This window comes from Aplysia californica, unplaced genomic scaffold (genome assembly GCF_000002075.1).
Source record: "Aplysia californica isolate F4 #8 unplaced genomic scaffold, AplCal3.0 scaffold00206, whole genome shotgun sequence".
Taxonomy (NCBI): domain Eukaryota; kingdom Metazoa; phylum Mollusca; class Gastropoda; order Aplysiida; family Aplysiidae; genus Aplysia; species Aplysia californica.
Genome location: NW_004797476.1, coordinates 540,539 through 547,495, shown reverse-complemented (window position 1 = coordinate 547,495; position 6,957 = coordinate 540,539).

Below are 6,957 nucleotides of genomic sequence, written 5' to 3'. Positions count from 1 at the left end.
ACCCTAAGGGCCTGGACGGGAAGTCCATTGTTAGATCCTAAGCAAGGGGAAAGAACCCACCTCCCGTGAATACTAGCCTTTAAAAAACACATTTTAAAAATACTAAAATTCCAAAAATCCTGAAAAAACAAAAGTTAAAAAGAAAACTGAATGTAGTTTCAGAAAAATATAACTTTATGTATGCGCAAACTGTTGGAAATGTTCTAACTTTAGTTCAATCGGGGTGTCCGACCAGTCACTCTTACTCTCAGCCTCGCCGTCGGGCCCTAGGTCTAAATTCTAGATTTTCTTCGTCTGATCAATCGGAATCGCCCCAAACTCTTCCTACAACGTTTTCATCAAAATCTGAGCCATCTGATTTGTCACATGCTCATTTTTGCTCAAATCCATCGTTATTTCCGTTTTCGAACTCAATTGTGTCGCTTTTCAACAAGTCGAGACACTTTCGAAGTGTCGGTAACGCGATCGCACTTCGATCAGCTCTGACTAAAGGCCACCTCTATTCTCACCCGGAGTGAGAATAGTGCAGGCGAGTCTTGTGGCTATTCTCACCCGGTGCGCGTTCACCAAATTTTGCGTTCACCCTAAACCACAGAATTCTACACTGTGATAACAGAAAAATTGTAGAATTCTGTGCCATGAACAAACGTTCCATTACAATTGTAGCCTACTAAAAGCGTACAATTTTGTCTGTGGGCAGTGGAGAGAGAGAGAGAGAAAGAGAGAGAGGAGTAGTGCGAGAATTTCCGGGCAAAACAAAATGGTGACCCGCGTAGTTTGGCTCGATTCGAAAAGTTAAATAGCCGTAGCATCTTTGTAGACAACCAAATTAATTTACTTTTGTGTTTTAACATCATTTTTTAACTTTGTTTTGGTCAATTTGATCGTCCACACCGATAGACAGTATTCAGAAAGAGAGAGAGAGAAGAGGGGAGGAATTGATCTTGCGAGAACTTCCGGGCGGGTGAGAATAGCCACTTTCTAATTTCCTGACTAAAACTACTGACCCGAAAAATTTCGTTTCGGTATCAAACGAAAGAAGAAACTTTTTGCTATACTATGCAAATCAAAATCCCGGCCCCAGAGTCTCGTCAAGGCGAGACTTTCGTTTCTAAAGACGCTGGGTCGGCGCGGGCGGTTCCGGGCGAGTCAGGGTGGAGCGCGTAAGGGAATTCCCGGGCGATCCCGGGCGAGTTAGGGTGTAATGTGCTCTTTGGACAAAATTGTGCTGAGGCGACAATATGTGAGGCAGCATGGTGAAATCAGGTGCTCTTCAAAATAATGAAAATGGAGAAACTGGCATTTTTCTGCAGGTTTGGAAGTTTTTATTGAATTTTTGTTTTTCGGCTCAACACCTTTTATACCCATTGAAAAACACATTTCAGTGTGGATTTTACTGAAAAATGTTGATTAAATGCATAAAAGATGTACATTTTCAGTTTCCACAGGCTCTCAAACTAAAGAAATAAGTAAACATTAGCAGCCATTTTCTCACTAATTCTATCTTTGAAACCAGGCCACCCTTCCTCCTTCAATCGCAAATATCTCGACTTACATCCAAGATAAATGAGTATTGATTTCATCAAAAGCAAGGCAAATGGACAGGCTTTAAGATGATACTAATAACTCCATATGCGAAAGAAATTGACGAGCGTCTAATTCCACCGCGTTCTGACACATATATATTTTGTCTGATGGAGATTCCATGTCAAATCCCACACTACATTAAAATTGCAAAAAATAAAGAGTTATGTCCCTTACTGGGGACCTGCAGATTTTAATTGAATTAAATGGTTTATTATGCAAAGGCAAATCTTTATTATTTTTATGTCTGCATTCTGCAAGGGATTTTTATGTCTTGTTTTTTTCTGTTCAAGATTTGTTGGCCTTATGTGTTTTGTCACAGAATCTTTTGTCTTTTTTTTACTAGGTACGCAAGTCAAGATTTTATGTGTGGCATAATACTTCACATTCTTTTATTTGATATAACATGTCTCTCCACTTTTTTCATACCAATCTTTGCTTTTGTCTACTTTTTTTCCTTTCCTTTTTTATAACCTTGTAAGTTTTCCTTGGCGTTTGCATGAGCCCCTGTAATTACTGAGTTTAATCATTTAATGGAAGCGTTTTGTGAGCTTGAATAGTGTGTAGTTTCTTCAGCCATTCCATATGATATGCCATAGATTATTTGGTCGCTTTTAAGCACAAGGGGGCTATCCCGAAAAACGCTGTTTTGAGAAAATCGAAGGTAAAGTTTTTGGACCCTTGTTCAGTTTCATTGAAAGACAAGGAGAGTTTTCTCCATAACCATACAAATATATACACACCAATGAAATCAAACTTCTCCTATAGGTAGGGCGATGCCCACTTTTGGTGTAGGTCAATATTTCTGGAAACCCCCGAAATCTGGGTTAGCCTGCTTGTCCTTTAAAGCGACCATTTTATTCTCTTTTTTTTTTGTTTGATTTTTTTCTTTCCCTCTTCTCTTTTTATCTGCCTGTCTTGCACAAAATGATCGTTATTGTGTCAATGGGCCTCTTTTTACTTATAATTATTCAAACAATTTAAGAAAATACTTTATTTTGTTTGTTACATGAAATAAAGATTGATACACTAACAGTACTCGTTCATTTTCGTGATGAGCGGATGAATGATTACGTTATTGTGGGGATAAAAATACCATTTTATCATGAGAGATATTGTGGCGGATAAGAATGACCTATTATCATAAGAGATATTGTGGAGTCTAAAAATGACATATTATCGTAAGAGATATTGTGAAGGATAAAAATGACATGTAATCAAGAGAGTTAAATCTGTTCGTTGTTAATGCTGTTTTTTGCCTAACTTGACCTGAAATAAACTTCAGGGTTGCACGACCATGATCAACACAGGACTTCAGTTTTCCATTTGACTTTTTGGTATGATGTTATTTACAGTATAACCTGGGTAGGTTGAACACAGAAGACTGGTAATCACGCATGATCTGCTGAACTGTGCCTGCGGTCCCGTTTTTTAAATTCTTCTTTGTCTTTGTAAGATATCCCTCGCACTCGAACTACCGAGGCCGATCCCGACAAATTTGATCTATCAGTGTTATACTGTATGTCTTCCTCAGTGGTTTTGTGTCCAGATATCAGTCTGTTTTGAACAGTTCCTGTCAGGTTAATGATCTAGACCGGTGCCTGTGGTGTCATGGTTAGGCTTTTAGCCATTACCTGCTGAAGGTCTGAGTTTGTTTCCCACTTGGGGAACTTATGCCTACAAGTTTCTCTCTTTCTGCTGGGATGCTGTTTTTCATGCGGAGTTGTGTCGGCTGGTAGCTTAGTGGTTAGGCTACCAGACTCGTAATCGTGAGGTTGCAGGTTCTGGGGTTTGAGCCTCAGCTCGGCCTGACGTACTCTCCTTGGGATAGGCACTTTACACAATATTCCCATTTGGCTCGGTACTTTCGGAGATGGATGTTAAACTTGAAAGTCCCGCCTCTTTAATAACCTAATAACGTTGATAGAGGCGTTAAACCCATATAATTGTTTTTCGTGAAGCCCCAGGTCGGCCCTGACGGGCAGATTGAAACAGGTGTGTTGGTACTGTAAAACAACATATTTACAATTTCTCGAAAACTCTCCTGTCTTCCAAATGAAGTAGGCTATACTTTGTCTAATAGGACGTCCATCAAATAGGCCTACCTGATAGCGGGTGGTTGGTGGGTGCTCTGCTTTGGTTTGCGCCTTCTTTCCTATTAAACATCTCTCATCGTGATCTCTCCCTCTTGTTTTTGTGTTTGGTACTCTCTTGTTACACCTTAAATCTTTAGTACTTAGTAAAAATAGTAGTAAGAGTTTTACAGCACTTGCAACACAGTAAGGTCATGTAAGTTACTAAAAAAACGAATCAAAACAAAAAAACCCAAACAAATAGATGTCACGTTCACAAACCCGGTGAGGATAAATACAACAGTACTATGTGTATTATTTAGGTTTGGTTTTTGTATTGGGAGAAAAAACACTCCTCCCTCCGAGACCTAACATTGATAACACACTCTATAGAACATTACAGCAACTGCAGCAAACCTGCTCTTATCACTACATGGCACTTGACAGAAGGGCGATCGAAAGCCCAGCTGTTGCTGGATCGATAACAACAACAACGATAACAACAACAACAACAAATTCAACTCATAGAGGATGGTCGCTGTCTTAGACATTTCGACGGGAAGTGTAAGCTACTTGATAGACTATTGTTGGAGGACATTCATTTCAGAGGTCATGCCTCTTAAATGTATATTATTATGGACCATACAGTAATGTTTTAAGAACACAAAAAAACAAAAACTGAATGAAATGCACCACTTTTATTGATGTTTGCTGTGAAATATGAATCGATATACCACAATGACAAGACCAATGCATGCATACACCGGCTATAGACATTAACCTCAGAAGCCCTGTCTTAAGTACACCTAAGTTACACTTCAGTGTTGAAAGATAACGGAACAGAAAGTAATTGGGTAAAGGTCTTCTGAACCCACCACTCTTAAAATAAGTTATAATCGTCTTTCATACACGACGTTACACATGGGTGGTTGGCGGGTGCTCTGATGTGGTTTGCTCCTTCTTTCCTATCAAATATCTCCTTTTTTTGCGTTTGTTACGAGGTCTGTCTCAGAATAGTTTCCCTGTCATGCTGTCCTCAGATATAATTATAAATCACCTTGTATTTGGTATCAACAGAAAGCTTATTCAAATACCTATTTAATGTAGGAATCATCAAGTTCAAGGCATTTCTCCATTTGATGTACTGAGCGGTCAAAGACAGAGGCCAGTGATCATTTGTCCAAGGTCCCGAGTGCTTTACTCATAGCCTCTTGAGTCTGGTCCTCGTCCTCAAATCACCGACCTCGCAGCATTTCTTTCGCCTTGGGGAAGAGGTGGAAGTTGAATGAAACGAGATCGAGCGAATAGGGCCGGTGTTCCAATAATTCCCACGAGTAGCCCTAAACAAGCTCGTGCACAACTCTGGACTTGGGAACAGGCGCGTTGTCATGATGCAGGATGACGCTTTCTTCAAGCAAAGCGGGTCTTTTGTCCGGGTTGCGAGTCTCAGCTTGTCTTTGCGGACGAATCTGTAGTAGTCACCATTGACAGTTACGCCAGGTGTGACTAGCCAGCTCAGTATGTCACTCATGTAGAAAAAACCCCAATGTGGTGCATCACTTTTCTCTGCCGGAGTTTTCTGTGTGCGCTTCATCTTTCATGTCGGACCTCCCATCTTCAACCTCTCTGATCCATTTCCTTACTATTTTGAATTGATGGGGCATTATTCCCTATTACTTTGTATAGATCACCACGGGTTTCAGCTGCAGACTTGCCAAGAAGAGTTGAAAATTTGATCACAACTCGGACATCGTAGCATGAGTAGGTTGCACCAATGTTTTGCTCAGTCATTTTCCTCGAATTTGCCTTGGACAAAGTGCACAAGAGCACCACAATTGACACGTCACAGCTCTGTAACCCGTGCACCAATGCCCTTGTAATTTGGCTTTGAGATTTTTTAGACATGATGTCATGACGTCACAAAATGTAGCGGCTGTTGGTTGTGTACTTTGAATTTTATGGAGGAGGGAAACTTTATTCTGAGACAGACCTTGTACTCTCTTGTAACATCTCTAATCTTCGGCATTCATAATATGACCTAATTGTGTTGTAAGTGCGATAAAATTCTTACCCCCCAAAAAATAAAAAATGATGTCACGGCTACCCACATGTGTGGCCCCCACAGGGTGGAGAAGAGACTTAGACATAATAATATACATAGTTGGCAAAGTAAGCTCCAAATGGAGGGCTCAAGTAGTCCGTTACCAAATAGATAAATCCCAAGGTTACGCCACCAGCACATGCATTCGCGACTCAGCATCACAAAAGGCAGTACAGATACGATAGGCCTACTGTTGCTGGTCATGAAAACGCAGCGTCCTGGTGTAGAAAAAAAACAGGGGGGTGGGGGGAGGGGAGGATGTATTAAATTTTTGCTAGCTAGAATTTACACCAATCTTGCTAGACCACCCTTGTTGCAGGGTGTTAGGTGCCGTTTGTAGGTCCTACTACTTTAATCCCCTTCTTCTGTTTGTAGTGATGGTTTTCAAGGTTTAATTAACTTTAAATTAGGCTTGAGATGTCATATGCTGCAATTGATAAGAACTCGGCCAAGCAAACTGATCGCAGTACGGAATTTTACAATTTAAAAAAAAAAAGTTTTACAAACTAGAACATATACTACTTTTCGTTTCGAGAAACGAAAGACGGCTCCAAAAAAAAGAAAAAGAAAAAAGAAAGAAACAGCGACAGTAGCGCCATCTGAGAATTAGCTCGGACACCAAACGCTTTTTAGCTGAGTGAATCATCTTGTGGTATAGGCTGTTTGAGCTGGTACACAATAACACTTAGATCGCAAAAGGCCGAAAGGGGAGTTAAACCTATGTTAGCCAGTAATAGCGTTCTGTAATATGATGATGAGTGCCAAGGGTGGACACAGAAAAATGTGTTCCGACAACGTCAAGGCATGGGTTGACCAGAGTGTAAATATGACGGCAGCTATAGCGACCGTAAGCATTGGCGGGTCATTGCACGTCAACTTCTGAGCCCAGATGATGCTTCCAGGTATACAGGCATTATGTTATTGCCCCACAAGGCGCTAGTGTAAGGGTCTGTGGTGTTAGTGTTAGGACTAGGCTCTTTGCCTTTGCTGCGAGACTTCAGTTCCATTCCCTAAAAGGGAAATTGCTTTTCCTTCTGTTTTTTTTCTCTTCAAAATCAAGTATCCCTGTCTATGTGCCGGAATATTGCATCCAACCTGGTTCGAGTTGGCCAAGACTTGGAGAGTTGAAGCAGCCCGCCTCTTAGGGTGCGTAAAACATTGCAATCATTTACAATTCTCCAAAGCCCCCCCCCCATATAA